At 63.2% G+C, this 16,348-nt stretch overlaps 1 protein-coding gene and 2 long non-coding RNA genes across 4 annotated transcripts in view; 2 read left to right on the top strand and 1 right to left on the bottom strand.

Moving 5' to 3' along the window:
- The window catches only part of LOC132024240 (uncharacterized), a 7,887-nt gene extending 3,125 nt beyond the window's left edge, over positions 1-4,762 (top strand). The window contains exons 3-5 of one of the 2 annotated variants that reach the window (XR_009406196.1): positions 3,239-3,309; positions 4,028-4,207; positions 4,444-4,762. This is a non-coding gene — a long non-coding RNA (uncharacterized LOC132024240). Of the gene's footprint in view, positions 1-2,830; positions 3,310-4,027; positions 4,208-4,443 lie in introns of those variants that run through there. The other variant, XR_009406195.1, reaches the window with a different exon arrangement.
- Positions 1-16,348, bottom strand: part of DIPK1B (divergent protein kinase domain 1B) — a 170,336-nt gene that overhangs the window by 11,497 nt on the left and 142,491 nt on the right. The gene's annotated exons all lie outside the window — the stretch shown is intronic.
- On the top strand, positions 6,336-8,127 carry LOC132024947 (uncharacterized). Its single transcript, XR_009406354.1, has 3 exons — positions 6,336-6,442; positions 6,904-7,048; positions 7,244-8,127. It is a non-coding gene; the product is annotated as an uncharacterized LOC132024947 (long non-coding RNA).

A 16,348-nucleotide genomic window follows, 5' to 3' on the forward strand; every position in this document is an offset into this window, starting at 1 on the left:
CCGGGGGACAGTCGCTGCCGGGGTTGTGGGCCATCCTTGCCCCTCCGGGACGCGTAGCTGCGTCCCTGGGCCTCCGCTCGCCCTCTCGCAGGCTGCCTGTGCCCCTGTGTGTCCCCTCTCTGCCTTTGTGTCCTCACATGGTCTTCCAAGAGCTATTTCCAAAGGGGGCGCGTTCTGACTTCCCGGCGGATATAAATCTGGGAAGCCGGGAGCACCCTCCCACTCACCGCACAGAGGGAACAGCCGAGAGTTCCTGTAAGTTGAGGGGCCCCAGAATGCAAGCGGCTTCATCAGGAGCAGCGCGTGTTTGTCTTCCACGCAGCACGCCGAGGCCTGGGAACCCATGCTGTCCAGGGACTTAAACTCCTGCCCTTTTCGTGTTGGTGTTCTCAAGACATGGTTTCTGTCTTGGAGTCGAAAGTGGCTGCTCCAGCCCCAGCTGTCACCTCCACACTCCAGCAAGAGGAAGCTCAAGCCTTTCCATTTAAGGACCTGGACCTCTGTTCCCACTTTGGTCTCCGTCCCTGTAAGCTTCGTCACATGACCAGCCTGGCTGCAGAAAAGTGTGGAAACGTCGTCCTCCTCTGGAGAGACATGTGTCCCACGGAGCTGGGACCCCGTAGTCTTGGGCACAAGTCACAGGAAAAACGGAGAAATGGAGACTTGGGCCCCTGGACACATCACCCTTCCAGTAGCCCATCCCCCTGCCCCAGGCCCCAAGTGGCCTTGGACTGAGGTCAGGGGTCACGTCATCCCCTTCAGACAGGCATTCTAGGAGGGGCGGAGAATAGGGGCCCAGCACATGCTGGGGACCGTCAGGCCTGGGGAAGGCGATGTCCGCACAGAGACCTAGAGGAGGAGCGCGGGGGTGGGGCCAGGGAGGATCGGGCTTCCAGGCAGAGGAACAGAGTGCGCGGAGGCCCGGAGGCAGCCGCTTGGACCAGTAATGGAACTGTACGTGTTCCAGCGGGGTGTGGAGGGGGAGGGCTCCGCTGGCAGCAGTCCTGAGGAGGCTTGGTGGGGAGTCTGGACGCGGAACTTCAGCCGGGGAGCCTAGGATTCCGTGGAAACCTGCCCAGACCAAGGGCCAGTGCCCCAGAGGGCTCCCTCTGGCTAGGAAAAGAGGCTGGAGCACAGGGTTTTGCCTGAGGGCCGCTGGTAGCCCAGGGCCCCTCCCCAGCAGGGCTGTGCTTTCTATGCATGCAGAGAAGAGACACTTTCAGTGCGGGGGTGGGGGGTAGGGGGGGCCTGGGGGGGGGTGGTTGCTTCCGGAGAGAAGAAGACGCTTGGGAGATCTCATGACAGTAGGGGCAGCCCTCCAGGCCAGGGGGATGTGTGCAGGGGTTGGGGGGGTCGGGAAGGACTGGCTGGATACTGTCAGGAGTGGAGGGCCACCTCCCCAGGCACCTGGGGCCATCTCTGTCTGCCTGGGGACAGCCAGGGCAGGAGTCACAGGGCTCCCGGACGACAGTCCCACTGTGTCCTCTCCTCTCAGAAGGGATGCAGGGCCCATCCAGGCAATCCAGGGTGCCCTCCCCGGAGATCCTTGGTCATCTCTGCAAATGTCACCAGTAAGGTCACACCCCTAGGGGAACATAACTGCGGTGTGGGAGCGTCATTCCTCCCACTACAGGGACAAAAACGAATTGCAAAGCCAAGCCACGTGTGTAGAATGAGACTGTTTGTTCGTCATGAGCCTGTGTGTCGTTAGTAAACGTGCGTGTGCACGTGTGTGTGCGTGCACACTAGAACACACGTGCACTTGTCCACCCTGGCTAAGGACAGGCCACGGGAAGGTGGCCAACAGCCGTGACTCCTTCAGGGGATGCGGAGGGCTGCCGTCCCGTCTGGAGTAACACACGCCCGGATTCGGTATTTCTAAATGATCATACCTTGCTTGTGTACTTCAGAGGGGGGCAGGCGGAGGGAGGAAGGGTCACCCCCGGCTCGGCTGAGGGTCTCGCAGCTCAGCGTGTGGTGGCCCTCGGGTCCAGCTCTGTCCACGACGGCGGCGCCTTCCAGACCTCACGCTGGCAGAGACGGCGTTCGGTGACCAGTGACCAGTGACGGGGCCGAACACCATGTGACCGAGACAGATGGGCGAGAATAGGCATGACCGTGACTATTTCCACAGCGATGACTTTGGTATCGCCTGGGGATAGACCGGCAAACGTCCATGTGACTGTGGGATTTTTTAGGGGCGCGCGTCAGCCCTGCGCCCTTCGCAGACCTGTCATCATTGCCGCTGATCGCAACTGTTCTTACTTTTGGTTACTGGGGCTGGATCCTGTCTCCAAATGGACGTGTTGAAGTTCTGACCGTCCCCGTGGGATGCTGTTAGGAGGGGTCCTTGGGGCTGGTGGGGTTAGTGCCCTTGTGAGCAGAGACCCGAGTTCTCCCCGCCCTCCGTCTCTGTCTCCCCACCTACCTCCACCTGCGAGGGCACACGAGATGGTGGCCCCACAGCAGGCCACGAGAGCTCTCCCCGGGAGCCCACCCCAATCCCATGACCTGACTCCAGACCCTGAGGAGGGCGTGCCCGGGGCCTGAGCCACGAGGCTGGGTTGTTCTGGGCGGCCCGACCTTGGCCAGCGGCGCACCGGCCTCTCTCGACAGAATCCGAGTCCTCTGGGCCCTTCCTGGGGGCTTGCTGGTCCGAGCGAAGTTTTAAGTGTGTTTTCACCTTGATGGTCCATAAAAGAACTTGTCCGGTCGTGGTAACAAAAAAAAAAAAGCTTCCCTCCGACCCCAGACAGACTAGTTTCCGCCCAGCATCTTGGGTTTCTCAAGGGGCTTCGTGCTGGGTTGTGGCCCTGGGGATTGGGGGGTGGGGGTCCCAGGGCAGACCCGCAGGGCCCCGGAAGATGGGCTTCTCCTATAGAAGGGGCTTGGTCAGTCTGAGCGCCCACTTCATGGGCTGCCCCAGGTTCTATTGCCTGAACGGACCCTAATTTACGGAACCCGTTGCCTCTTGATGGGCATGTAGGGTGGTCTGAGCATTCTCCCTCCTGAGCGAGGCTGGGTGAGTGGCCTCCTGGCTGAATCCATACCGATTCTGCAATTATTAACTAGAGGACAGGTCCCTGCGGGTGACATTCTGGGTCAAAGGCTTTATCTCCCTGGCTTCAGTGATAAACAGTCTGCAGAGCCCCAAGCCGCCCCACTGGGGCCCTAGCTAGTCCTGGGGGCGTCCAGCTGGCTGCTCCCCGCCCCCACGCCCACCCTGTTCTTCGTTCAGTCCCAGAATGCATCTGCTCTCGCCTGCCTCTGAGCTTTTATGAATGCTGTTCCCTCCGCAGGGACTTCCAGGTACTTCCCACCCCCACCCAACAGAGGCCCTTCTGGTCTGACAGGTCGCTGGGCCCCCTGGATGCTGGGACTCCCTGCAGACCTGCCTCACCCCCACCCACGTCCGGGTCTCCATGGGACTCTGCGCTCCCTGTGCCCAGGGCCGTGTCTGCCTCTGTCCCAGACCTCTTTAGACCTTGGGAGCTCTGGACCTCCAAGACTGACCTCCTCCACCCAGGAGAAACTCCTGCAACACGGGGGGGGGGGGGGGGGGGGGGGGGGGGGGGGGGGGGGGGGGGGGGGGGGGGGGGGGGGGGGGAGGGGGGGGGGGGGGGGGGGGGGGGGGGGTGGGGGGGGGGGGGGGGGAGGGGGGGGGGGGTGGGGGAGGGGCACGTTTAGAGAAGGAGGGGGAGGGGGAAGGGGAGATGGAGGGAGGAAGTGTGGAGGGAACCATGAGATTGGAATAAGAATATTCGCGGGGCGGGCTGGAGGAGTGGGACCCCCGGCAGCCGTGGGGGGCGCGGGGGGCGGCATCAGAGCGGGGCTGAAGGCTGGCACGGCGGCCTGTGGCCCTGAGGGGCTGCTCACCGCCCCTGAGACCCAGCTTGGCCACCTGTAAGGCAGGGAGGAAGAGTCTCTTTTAGAGCTCCCGCGAGAGCCCGTCGGGGCCCTACGCCAGGTTCTCACGGGCTCTGAGCGCGCAGTCTCTGGGGCGTTACATTCCCACCCCGGCCTCAAGCTCTAGGTCGGTCGTGGCCCCCCCGAGGCCCCTGCTCTGGGCAAGCCGACACCCACGTCGTCAGGACCCTCCAGCAGCCCCGCGGTCCAAGCGTCCGGGGGCCCCGCAGCCGGCACCAGCATGGGAATCCCCCAGCCCCAGCGAAGAGGACCACGTGCCTGGCTGACATTTTGACACAAGGTCAGAGTGACCCCGAGTCAAAACCACATCACCATGCTGCTCCTGAATTCTGGACCATAGAACCGTTCAGGGCTTTAAGCTGCTCTAGCTTGGGGTCACACAGCGGCGGGTAAGGGTTACAGGACAGTTTTAGAAAAGCATCTTCCATGGGGAGGACGTCCTGAGAAACAGAAGAGCAAGGGACAGAGAGTCCAGGATGCATTTTATCTTATTTTCTCTAATGTACTTGTTTCTAGAGAGGGTCAGGAGAGAGGCAGGGGAGAGAACAAGAGGCAGACTGCACGGACCCGTCACAGGGCTCTGTCTCATGACCCTGAGATCGTGACCTGAGCCGAAATCAAGAGTCGGATGCCTGGAGCGCCTGGGGGGGAGAGGGGGCGGGCTCCGTGGGTGAAGCGTCTGCCTTCAGCTCCAGTCAGGATCCCAGAGGCCTGGGATTGAGCCCCGTGGCGTGGCGGGCCCCCTGCTCGGCGGGAGGCCTGCATTTCCCTCTCCCTCTGCTGTGCTCTCTCCAGCTCCTTTCTCAAATAAAATCTCAAAAAATAAAAAGAGTCGGACGCTTAATGACTGAGCCCCCAGGCGCCCCAGAAAGGCATGTAGAGAGAACTCCTCAGCACCGGGAGAAGCAGATGGCCGCACACTGTGGCAGGAGCTGGCTGCCTCCCGGGGTCAGCCCCACCAGCTCCCCCCTCCTCCCCCGGGCCCCAGCGCTGTGTCCCATGCCAGACGCACACAGGACTTCTGGTCCTTGAGAAGCTCCTGCTCTCTTTTCTGGCCTAAAGTTCTCTTCCCTGACTTCTTGCCCTGGTGTTCGTCTGTCAGGCCATGGGGAGACCGCACCTCCTGCAGGTAGCCAACCTGGGCTGCAGCAGCCGCCTCCCCCCGCCCCATCCCAGCAGAGCCAGCTGCTGGCCAGGGCCCCTGCCCTCTTAGGCGCACGAACAGTGAGCTTCCCCAGGACCAGCACTTGGCGTCTTATGCTCTGGATTCTGGAACCAGCCCGGAGAGAGCCGTGAGTGAATTTTCCGGGGCCTCTGCAATGAATGACCAGAGACGGTTACTTAAAACAGCAGAACTGTATTCTCAATGTTGTGAGGCCAGAAGTCCAAGCTCCGGGTTCAGGCAGGGCTGTGCTCCCTCGGGAGGCTCTCAGGAGGGTGTTGCCTGCCTCTGTGGGCTCCCACGTCTCCTGGTGCTCCTGGGCTCTGGCCTCTCCCTGTGTCTGTCTGTCTCTTCTCTCATCTCCTGCAGGGACACTGGTCCTCTCACTTAGGCACGCCCAGATAGTCAGGATGACCCACTCATCTCTAGGTCCTTAGTTCAATGTATCTGCAAAGACCTTTTCTCCAAATAAGGTCCCCCTTCCTGGGCACTGGATAAGGAAGTGGACACCGTCCGTCCCACTCTAGATGGCCAGTGTGCTGGACACCCATGAGCACCTCCCGCTGCTAAACCAGGGGGCTGGAGCCCAGGGGACTCCCAAGACCTTCACCAAGGAGGGAACAAACTGACGTCTGTCGGAGCAGGTGCCTGGTGGGCGGGGGGAGTTTCCAGCCCCTGAGGGCGGGTGCCCCAGCTCTGTGGGGCTCCCCCACGCCTCACCCGCAAGGCTGCCATCTCCCCTAGCAGCCCTGATTTAGATCAGCAGGATTCCCACTGATTAAGGTCAAGAAAATCTGTATTCCAAGGCGTACAAGCCTGTGGGCAGTGACCCACTGCTCGGGGGAGAGGACACAGGAAAACCAACATCAGACATAGGCCCCCGAGGACCTCAGCCCCGGAGCTGGTGGTCGCAGGATGGCCAGGGAAAGCCCTGCGAGGAAAGGGGGAACCTGGGGGTAGCAGAGCAGCGCCAAGGAGCTCAGGAGATCACCCCCTCCAGTCCCCGGGGGCCACGGGGCAAGGGTCTGCCTGGCAGGCCGTCCACAGGGCCTGGGGGCCCCCTCCTGGAGGAACCCAGCGGTGTGGGCGGTTAGTGTGGGAGGGCAGGTGTTGGCTGACCCAGACTGACGTTCCTGCCCTGGGAAGCGGCAGCCCCTGGGAAGCGTCTGGGGCTGGATGCCCATGATTTCCTCGCTCATTCAGAATTTACTGAGAACTCCACCATCAGGGACCTGGGACCTGGGGACCTGGGAATGGAAGGTGAGCAAAACCTCCACCAGAAAAACCCGCACCTCACGATGTCGCAGAGACAGACTCGAGTGGGTTTAGCTGCGCACGGAGCGATGAGAAAGTGTGAGTCCAGGGCGGGGAGGCATCTCAGGGAGGGCCCCATCCAGGCAGAGGCAGTATTCGAGGCCTCACGGCTAGGATTCTTCAGGGCAAGGAGGGACCCACGCGCAGGGGACAGCTCCGGGCAGGTGGCAAGGTGACTTGCTGGTGCACAGAGCCTGGGCTGCAGAGGGAAACCTAGAGGTCCCCGTTCCTCTGGGAGAGGAAGCGGGGGTGAGGGGATGTCGTGGAGCAGGTCCAGGTCGCTGCGGAGGAGGGAAGGGCCCATCAGGGAGGTGGCCTGCCCTGCTCCCTCCCTGCTCTGCCCGGGCTCCTGGGACAGGGGGAACACGCAGTGGCTGCCCGATGGCCGTCCATGCCCCTTGGGACAAGAGGGCTCCGGCCCCCTGGCCGCAGGTGCACGCGGCACATGAGAAGACAGGGTGAGTGGCTCCCGCCTCACCTCATGCTCCGAAGCCCTACAGGATCTCAGTGATCTCTGGTTGGTCCTGGAACTCAGTGCAGTGAGTCTCAAGAAGCCGCTGGCCAGTGCCCGGGGATGCACATGTGAACACCACCTCGCCCTGCACAGACCGAGACGTGCAAAACTGTGCCAAGGCAGGAAGGCAGGTGTGCAAAAAAAGGGGCTCACCTGAGCTGGGAAGCCCAGGGGGCCTCCTGGAGGAGGGAGCTCCAGAGCGGGGTCCTAGGCGAGATCTAAGGGAACTGAGGAGGGAGGCACCAGTCAGGAGTGGGGTCAGCAAAGAGACCTGACCAGGACAGCTTGTCTCTGTCTCTCTGTCCGTCTCTGTCCCCTCTCCCCAGAGCCACACTCCCCGCTCATCCTAGGCCCTGGCCTCCCAACCAGCTCACATCCCCAGGGCTGCCCCAGCTGCCTTGCGGGGAGCGGCGACCCTTGGCCACCGTGTGGGGCTGTCCTCTGTTCAAGGTTAACATTCAAGAACGGTGCAATCGCGGCTCGTGCCGATGCAGAATGAACACGTGAGTCAGAGCAGATGAGGGAAAGGGTCCGTGTCACAGGCCGTCCAGGGCATACACTTGGCGCTGGCATTTCTTAAAAACGACCGCGGGCCTCTCTACCTGTCTCACTTCAATTCCTGCCCCGCGTCCCCCGCCAACAACTGCAGGATCTGCGGCTTCCACAACCAGGTCCCAGGCCAAACAGACCAGCCAGTGTTGAGGTTGGGGGCGGGGAGGAGGCACCCCCCGCTGCCCGCTGCCTTTATAATCACTACGTGTACTGTGTGGCAGCGCACACGCGACCTAGAACTTGCCCTCTTAACTGCTGTTGGGTGCACAGCTCAGGGGCGTCAGACACACACCCCGCGCCCCTCCCTCTGTCCCGGGGACACTCCACCTTCCCAGACTGAGCCTCTGTCCCCTCGGAACGCGACCCCTCCCTTTCCCCGCCCCCTTCCCGTGTCCGTCTGTCCGTGGGTCTGACTCCTCTGGGGCCTCCTGGGAGTGGGTCCTCCAGCACTGGTCCCTCCGTCCGGCTGACCTCTCTCAGCCTGCCCCTGTGGGCTGCGGGGGCTCACGCTGCCGTGAAGGTGTCCGCGCGGGAAAGCCCGCGTCCCATCCTGTCGCCGGAGGTGGATGCGGGTCCCCCTCCCGTGAGCCATCCCCGCCTGCACACGCCCTGCGGAGCCGCTACAGGGTTTGATGCTCACAGTGTGGCCGAGATGCCCCCCGAGGCCTCCCCCCACCCCCGACGATCATTTGCCATGGAGAAAGGGGACAGGCTCTGTGTCCCGCTGGCTGGGCTGACGCGGAGGAGCTGCAGGAAAATCGGCATCAGGGGCCCCGTGTGTACAAGGGAGCCGCGGGTGAGTGGAGGTCGTCAGCACCCACGGGAGGCGGTGGGCGCCCTGGCAGTGTCCCGGGTGGGGGTGGAAGGGGAAAGGGGAAACTTTATCTGAAGGTCTGAAGCTAACGAGACACTATATGTGAATTAATTGTATTTAAATAAATTAAAAACAAAAAATAGACCCTCCCATAGATCCACCAACTGCAGCCGGGCAAGGACAGGGCTCTCCAAACACGCGGGCAGGAGTCGCGGCCCAGGGCTTGGGTCTCACCCCTGCGACCAGGCTCTGTGGTGTCCGGGCACTGCAGCAGGCTGGGAGGACTCAGTGTGCTCCCCGAGGGGCCCTGACGGGGGCAGGGGGAGCCCTGGCCCAGGCCGCCTCCCACCTGCCTGCATCAGGTGCCCGAGAGCTCATACTATGCAGATGGCTGGGCTCCTGACCCCCAACAAAGCACCTGGAGCCCTGCCCTGGATGCCGGACCTGGAAGGGAACCCAGGGGAGGGGCAGGCAGAGGGCAGCACATCTGCCCCCGCCCCGCCTCCTGCCTGCGGACGCCAGCTTGGGCCCTGGTTTCCAGGGCCGCCATCGTGTGGGGCAGGGCTCATGGCTGCTGCGCTGTTGTGGTCTCAGGAAACCTAGGGATCAGGCTCAGGGTCTCCCGGGTGTCAGGCCCCCCCAGGATACATAGGGAAAGGCCCTCGGCCAGCTAGAGACCCCCTGGGCACAGGAGGACATGCTGCCGGTCCACGCGCACAGCCGGTGCCTGGCCAGGAGCAGCCTCTGCTGGCGGGACCCACAGATGCTTAGCACACGGTGCTCGAGCCAGGCCTAGCTCCACGAGGCTCATGGCTCGGGACCCAGGGCCCCCAGGTGTTTAGGGGCCCAAAGATGTGTTTTCCTTGTCTTTCAGAAGAGGAAAAAAATGAACTGTTATGGTTGAATCTGACATCCGTCTTTGGACCAAAGCAGTCGCAGCGGACACTATTCAGTATGTCTTTTTTTCTGGGGCTGTGATCTGTGTCTGTAAATTCTGTGATTCTGTGATCTCTGTCTGTAAATAAATAAATGAAATTTTATCCATTCAGTTGACAGAGAAAGATCACAAGTAGGCAGAGAGGCAGGCAGAGAGGGGGAAGCAGGCTCCCCGCGGAGCAGAGAGCCCGATGCGGGGCTCGATCCCAGGACCCTGAGATCATGACCCGAGCCGAAGGCAGAGGCCTTAACCCACTGAGCCACCCAGGCGCCCTCTTCAGTACCTCTTTATGGAGGAGGGAGGCCTCCCAGGCCACGTCCAGGGCCTCCACAAGTGCCACTGTGCTGGGGTGCCCGCACGGTGGATGGCAGCCAGGGCAGACGTGTCGGAGCGGAGCTGGGACAGGAGGGCAGGAGGAGAGAGGAGACGGGACGGGCACCAGGGAGCCAGAGGAAGGAGGGAGCGGGGCAAGAAGGAGCGACTGTCTCCCCCATGCTAGGCACTGGGGGCAAACGGAGCATGCTGCAAGCCAGCGGCCTCGGTGGCTGGCTGGGGTCTCTGCTGCCCCTGCCTCCAGCCCCCCCCCCCCCGCCCCCGGTGCCAGCAGCCCCGGCCACCTGGGGGAGCAGAGGGGCCAGTGAGAGATGTCTCTGCAGAGGGCCCGTGGGGCTGGGCGGGTCAGAGGGAGACCAGGAAGCACTAAACAGGGCAAGCTCCTGCCGACGCACCTACCCCCAGTACCGCACCCACCCTGGCCCTTGGAGGCCCCTTGGCAGTCTGGTCCAGACAGAGCTCTGAGGGCCTGCAGGCCAGCGTCGAGCACCATCTGGGGGCCTCTGGGCGGGTCCACCCTGCTTGCAGTCCAGGGGTGATGGGTCGGGGCTGCCAGCCCTGGGCGGCTGTGGGGCTCTGCTTTACCACCCAGTGTGTGTCCCCTGCACCCCCCCCCCCAAGAGCCCCAGGAGCGCCTCCCTCCACTCCTCCCCTGCCGCCTGGGCTCCTTCCCTCTGCCGCGGTCTGTCCACTAGAGGGCAGTGCTGCCCGGCGTTCGGCAGAGGGCAGGCTGGTTGGGGTGGGGGCAGCGAGAGTGGGGGACATGGGCGGGGAGGACCCAGGGGTGGGCACAGGGGATCCGCCCCTAGTCTGGGGAAGGGGTCACCGGATCCAGTGCAGGACTCCCAGTTTGAGTTGAATTTCAGGTAGACAACAAATCACATTTTTTAGTACAAATATGTCCTAACTTAGGGGACACACTTAGCTAAAAACGTATTCCTTCTTCATCTGAAACTCAAGGCTGACGCTGTCCTGCATTTCTGCGTGCTGGATCGGTGACCCCGCCTGGGGGCAGGGGGACGGCCGGGTGGAGGTGGCCGGGTTCAGGGCGGGGCTGCCGCTCTGGCTCCGAGCTCATGAGCTCAGTGACTGGGTCTGACGGCGCCAGAGCAGGTGGGTGTTGGCTGCGGTGCTGGCAGACGTCCAGGCAGAGGCAGGGTGCAGCCGGGTGGTTCACGTTGCGCTGGGGTGCCTTGCTTCTGACCTCTGGACCCAGTCTCCTAGACTCGGGAACTCATTTGTCAGCGCCTCTGGCTGGGGAAGTCTGTGGCAACTGTCGAAGGCCAGAGAACAGGTCAGCTTGCTCTGGAAAGGGTGGCCCCAGCTGTGCTTGCTGTTGTCGACAGATCTAGACTGGGGCAGTGTACAACCCACATAACTGTGCCCAGCGGTCCCAAGCAGTGTCTCTGTTTCTCTCTTCACCCAGATTCCCATCTCTATCTGCCAGGCTTCCCCACCAAGGCCTCTGTGTTTCTGCAGGAGTTTCCTCCGTTGCGAGTGACGGAGTTAGGCTCTGACTCACTTTCCACCCTGGGGGTCTGCTATTGCCCCAGGGCTATCGGGCCCAAACCCACTGTCTCATTTGAGCAAGCCTGCGTGTGCGAGGGCACAGAGGGGCAGAGACAGAGCTCAGACACCCCACCCCGCCCCCCGGGTGAGAAAGTGGAGCAGGAGGGAGTCGGGTATCAGAGACCGGTGTGCAGCTTGACTGGGCCCCTTCCCACGACGGCTGCGTCCTTGTGTCTGTGTATCTGGATGTCCCACCGCGTGCACAGATGCACACCCGCCGCTCCTGCCGGGGGCCCTGACCTCCAGACTTCCTTGTCCCTTTCTGCGGGCAGTGTGCCCACTTGGCTGCGCAGACGTCCGGCGGCCCCTGCCTGGGTTCTGTGAGCCGACTCTCCAGGCAGCACATGTGCTCTTCTTCGGGACCAGGGAGGAAGGCTTCCTTCATTCCTTCTCCTTCTCTACCATTCATTTGTTGCCAAAGACTTGCGGGAGCCTGTCTTGGGCCTGAGGCCCCAAGGCCCTGGGGATGGAGGGGGGAGCTGTGCAGACAGGCTGAGGCTCCAAGGGCCTCAGAAGTCAGGGCACCTGGGAGACCCAGACCCCCCAAGAGCGTGGCTCTGGGACTCAGAGACAGCAGCAAAGGGACCCTCGTGCGGCGGGACTCTTAGTCCCGTGGTCAGAGCCTCGTCTCCTGAGTCCCTCATCACTCCCCTTTGGCCAGCTTGGACGGGGCCCCACAGAGGGGAAGAGTCGCCCAGCAGCGACGGCAGGTGGGACTGGGGCCCGGCCGTCTGCGGAGCCGGGGTCCCTCCTGCCCACTCCCCGCCTCAGTGGGGGGCAACCTGATGGACAACCCTGAGAAAGGGGGAAACTCGCTCTCTAGTAAGTCGGTGAGCCTGAGCCTCCGGCCTGCCTTTGTCGAGGGGCCCCCGAAGGCCCAGACCAGCCGCATCACCGGCCACGGGTGTGGCTCATGGGGTAGACCCGGCCCCCCGCAGTCAGGAGGACGGGAGAGGACCCCATGAGCTCCCCAGGGGTGCGGGAATTCCGCAGGGTCCCGGGAGGGTGAGGGAGGCGGGGCTTGGAGGCCGCCACCCTCCTCCCGGTGCTGGGGGCAGGATGGCGGCCTTCGTGGCCTAGGGCGGCCCCTTCTCAGGCCCTCAGGGCCTCCTCTCTCTCCTCCAGTGGGAGGCAGGAGAGACGGGGTCAGGGAGCCTCCAGGGCCCCCTGACCCAGAGGCAGCCCCTGAGCCAGCAGCCAAAGCCAGAGGCGGATGAGGCAAGGCGTAGGGCAGCCGGCTTGGCCCCAGCCCCGTGGACTCAGTGCGCTGGCCAGGGAGTGCTGGGGCAGCTGATCTGGTCCAGACGCCAGCTGGGCCAGGGGTGAGGGGATCAGAGGGCGCTGGCCTGAGAAGGGGCGGCTGGCAGGCCTGGCGTCCCGCACGCGGCGCACCCCCTTTACCCTCCTAGGCCCCAGGGGCCCATCCCCGTCCCCTCAGCTCAGACGAGAAAGCTGAGGCCCTGGGTGGAAGGGCTGCTCCCGGGCCACCCAGGGGGCTCCTGCCCCATCCCGCTGGCTGCAGTCCCGGGGCTGTCCTCTCCAGGACCCCGCGTTCCTGTCTATCCAGTGGGGGCTGGGCGAGGCCACCTCCAAGGGCGCATCTGGAACCTGGGGTTCTGGTTGCTGTTAGAGCCTCAGGTGAGGCTGCTGATGCAAGCATGGAGGTCAGACTGGCGCGCCGTGGGTGCGAGGGGTGCGTGGGGGGCCGCCGCGTGGGGGGCCCAGCTCTTCTGCACAGCTGGACGGGCCTCAGCCCCAAGAGCAGAACCTCCAGGTCCGGTTCCGCTTGGGGCCTCGTCTCCCCTCTTCTGCCCCATGGTCCTACCTCCCCGTGGGTCCGCTGCTCCGCCCGTCCCAGGCCCTCCTCCCCCAGCCTGGGACCCAGTTGCTCCAGAGGGCACAACCTCTGGAAAGGGTGACTTTCCATTGGCCCCTGAGCTCACGGCCACATGTCCCAGGCTCCGCGTGCCCGGGCCAGCTCCGTCCCCAGCGCCCCGGCCGGCTAGCCCTCCCCCTCCCCCTCCCCCTCCCTGCCTCCCTGGGGAGTTTGTGGCCCGGACACTGCCCACAGCAGAGACCTGGGAGTCTGCCCAGAGGCCTTCCCTCATCTATTTTTAAGCACAAGCCCATGAAAGATTCACAGGCTGCTTTATTTACAGGTGGCGGAGGGCCTCGGCCACGGAGAGGTCCGAAGCCCTACAGGCCTGGGAGCCTCAGCTCGAGAGCCCCTCTCCCCACCCCCACCCGCCGGGCTCTCCGAGCTTCCTCCCTTGTGTTCCAGGAGTCTGCTCCCCCGGTGCTGGGCCCCCGGAGATGCCCCTCTCCTCCCCAGAGGGAGCAGGGGTCATAGGAAGCTCCCCCCACCACGCCCGTGCCCAGCGGTACGGTGGGCGGCTCCCTGGCCCGCACCCCTGCTCTCGCAGAATTGCCCAGAAGCCCTTCCTGAGCTGTCGCCGTGCTCCTGTCTCACTTCCTCCCCGGCAGTTTCCACGGGAGAGGAACCTACCTCCACACGCCGAAGGCGAAGTCGGGAGAGGCCCTTGCCGGGCCAGCCTGGGCCATGGCCCAGGTCATCCCAGCCCGGCTGGGTGAGTTGGCGTCCCCGTTTTACAGACTAGGAAGCCGAGGCTTGGGTGGTTTGGGCAACTGCGCCAACTATGAAGCCACATCTTGGAACATCAGAGCCCGGGTGCCCCGGCCCTGCCCCAGGTGCCACGTGGCGGGGAAGTGCCACTCAGTGCTCACTTTATCTCGGCTTCAGGCAGAGACAGCCCTGGCCCTTCCCTTCAGACACGCCACCCAAGCGGAGAGAAACCTGGAGAACACAGGGCCCTGCCCAGGAGGCGGCCCTGGGTGCACGGGCAGGTGGGCTGGTCAGCCTCCAGCGGCTCTGCCCATGGGAGCCAGCTGGTTTCCCATGGCCCAGTACCCGGCACCCGGCACCCAGTGATGGTCCCTCTCCTAGGCTGTGAGCTCCTGTGGGCCTCGGGAGGTGGGACAGCTCAGCTTCAGTTGTGTCTGCTGGCATCTGGATGAGCCCAGGAGGGCCCAGGAGGGCCCAGGAGGGCCCTCGGCTCTTACCCAGCAGGGACTGGGGCCGACTTAGTCCGGAGCCCCCCAGCACACCCCCAGGTCATCGTAGGGACCCCAGACCCCTGGCAGGGTCAGACAGAACACTGCGCATCCCTGCCCACCAGACCAAGGCTTCTCCATTCTGGGGTGGAACCTGAGTGGGGCCACACCCATCCCTACTTAGCTGAGAATCACTGATTGAAGAGAAAATCTCTCTCCACCACCCAGAAGATTCTCCAGGGCTTCCCTTTCTAGAGACAAAAAGGGTTTTGTTAGCTTTCCAAATAGGACTGGGCGGTACTGAGTATTTCTTTCAGACCAGATCACGCCCGGGGAGTTGACGCCCCACGCCAGGGGCATGTCCCCAGCCCCCAGGCCCCCCCCAGGAATGTTTTCTTTCAACATTGCCCCAGGAGGAAACTGGGGAAGAAGGTGAGATTGGGTAAGAGACTTTCTGTTTGTATGAGGACACAGCAGTGATCCCAGAACTGCTGCCCCCGGGAGCCAGAGGCCGTCCTCTGCCTCTGGCCCCTGCCACTGGCCACCTCAGGCAGCAGGTGTGGACATAGTGACCAGGCTCCTCCCCTGTCATTCCAGCAGGGCGACTCTCGGACTCTCGCCTCTGGGAGGTTCCACCTGTAAAGTGGGGGTGCACTTGCTGGGGAGTACATACCCGCCGCGAGCCAGGCGTGGGTCTCAGTGCTGGTCGTGCCCCTGTGAGCAGGACAGACGGGCCCCGCCGGGTCAGGGGGGGCTCAGCACAGGCCTGCAATCCCGTCACCAAGTCGTAGGAAGTGCTGGGAATAGGGGCAGGGTGAGGTGAGGTGGGGCAGGGCGGGGGAGCTAGAGCTGGAGGGTCCCCTTGGATAGGGCGCTGCTCAGGGACCAGAAGGAAGTTCCCCTCAGATACCGCGGCCCCTTCAGCCCGGCGCAGCTGGTGAGACCCACATTCCGTGCACCCTGTCGGACCCCTGAGGACTACATCCGCAGGCATTGCTGGCAGCCGCAGAGAAGCCTGCTGGGACCCAGCCCCCTCTGGACTGCGGCTGCAGCCCTGTGTGGTAACCACCCACCCCCACAGACCCATGTGCTCTCCAGTCTTGCTGCCATCTGCCCAGGGGCCCAGGGATCCGCCAGCCTCCCTGGAGGGCTCCCGGCCTCCCCTGGAGGGGTAGCATGAGCCTGTCGCAAGAATGGAAAGAGACCAGGGCTGTACTGATGGTGTGACACGAAGATGTGTCCCCACAGATGCACGGAGACGGAGCCAGGAGGCTCTCATTGGTCCCACAGGGAAACACCATGCATGGAACTCAGGTGAAGCAATCCTCCTGTGGGGACACGTTGGGAACATCGTGAACGGCCTCCACACCCACTCAGGGAGCCCCATCTGCCCAAGACCAAGAGGTCCCCTTGAGCCCCGGAGGGAAGCGTTTGTGGGTGCACAGATCCGCTCTGAGACAGCAGCTCCTTTCCCACGGCCCTGTCCCTGTGCTTTAACAAAACCACCATTTTGCACTGAAAAAGGAAAGAAAAAACAGAAAAGAAAACAGATTGGGGCGCCTGGGTGGCTCAGTTGTTTAAGCGACTGCCTTCGACTCGGGTCATGATCTTGGGGTCCAGGGATGGAGCCCCACATCGGGCTCCCGGCTCAGCAGAGAGCCTGCTTTTCCTCTCCTGCTGCTGCTCTGCCTGCTTGTGTCTCTCGCTCTGTCAAATAAATGAATAAAACTTAGAAAGAAGAGGAAGGAAGAAAGAAAGGAAGAAAAGAAGAGAGAAAAGTAAAGAAACCAGGTAGTTTCGGAGCTGTCAGGAGAGCATGTCAGTAACAGGCTGCTTCAGCACCTGAAAACCCCAGAGACGCACAGATACTTCCTGACACCCTTAGGAGGGCCGGACCTCCACGGGCATTCTGGAAATCGCAGCAGACCCAGGACCTCAGCCAGTCAGAATAGGCCAGGTGCCACCTTAGTCTGGGACCCGGAGGCTGCCCCTGCAGCTATGACCCCGATACCCAGCCATGGCCCTCCTTCCACCCCCCGCCAGCCGACCATGGAGCTCAGGTGTGAGCACAATGGCTGGATCTGCTCCTGGCCATGGTGACGCACTGTCTTGGCACCCAAAGCGGGCACCCCCAGCCACGCCCAGAAACCCGTC

This window comes from Mustela nigripes, chromosome 9, assembly GCF_022355385.1.
Source record: "Mustela nigripes isolate SB6536 chromosome 9, MUSNIG.SB6536, whole genome shotgun sequence".
NCBI lineage: Eukaryota > Metazoa > Chordata > Mammalia > Carnivora > Mustelidae > Mustela > Mustela nigripes.